Source organism: Rhinopithecus roxellana, chromosome 5 (genome assembly GCF_007565055.1).
Source record: "Rhinopithecus roxellana isolate Shanxi Qingling chromosome 5, ASM756505v1, whole genome shotgun sequence".
Taxonomy (NCBI): Eukaryota; Metazoa; Chordata; class Mammalia; order Primates; family Cercopithecidae; genus Rhinopithecus; species Rhinopithecus roxellana.
This window is the reverse complement of record NC_044553.1, coordinates 168,621,239-168,621,878: the sequence shown is the minus strand read 5'-3', so window position 1 is coordinate 168,621,878 and position 640 is coordinate 168,621,239. Positions and strand designations below refer to the sequence as shown.

The 640-nt window shown below is 43.3% G+C and overlaps 1 non-coding gene across 1 annotated transcript; it reads left to right on the top strand.

The window, feature by feature from the left end:
* The first annotated feature begins 217 nt into the window (after positions 1 to 217).
* LOC115897825 lies at positions 218 to 323 on the top strand. The gene has a single exon (XR_004057610.1). It is a non-coding gene; the product is annotated as a U6 spliceosomal RNA (small nuclear RNA).
* The last annotated feature ends 317 nt before the right edge of the window (positions 324 to 640 follow it).

The window sequence follows — 640 nt, the reverse complement described above, 5'->3', positions numbered from 1 at the left end:
CTGGGTTCAGCTACTTATTCATCAGCAAATGAGCCAGTGCATGTTGCTAGTCATAGACACTTGTATTTACACTTTGTCCTGACTCTAATTTCAGGCTCTGGAAGTACTTATATGTAAAAAATTGTGTCTGCTCATGTAAGAAAACTACTGTGGAAGGGTGTTTACAAATGATTATCTTGTGTGTAAGTTTCTAAGGTTATCTTCCAAAACCATAAATGTGCTCGTTTCAGCAGCACACAGACTAAAAACTTGGAACAATACAGAGATTAGCATGGCCCTTATGCAAGGATGACAAAATTCATGAAGTGTTCCATATAGATTTTTAAAAGCCCATAAGTGGGAAAGTGGATGGACCCCTTTAAGAGTATCGCTGTCGAGAGGGAACTGAATTTTAAAAACAAGCACGCAAGCAGACCTCAAGTTTAAAGGGTATGAAGCTGGTCTATGCACATATTCTTGCTCTGGATGGGAAGAGCAGCAGGAGCAAATGGGCTTCAGGGGGTTGGGGGCATGGAGCATTTGCCAAGCTGGTGCCAAGAATGGATGTAGGCACATGGTAAGGAGGGACTGTGCCGGCCATGGGGGGCTTTGTAGACCACACTGAGGACTTGAACTTAATTTTCAAGGCCATAGGCCACCT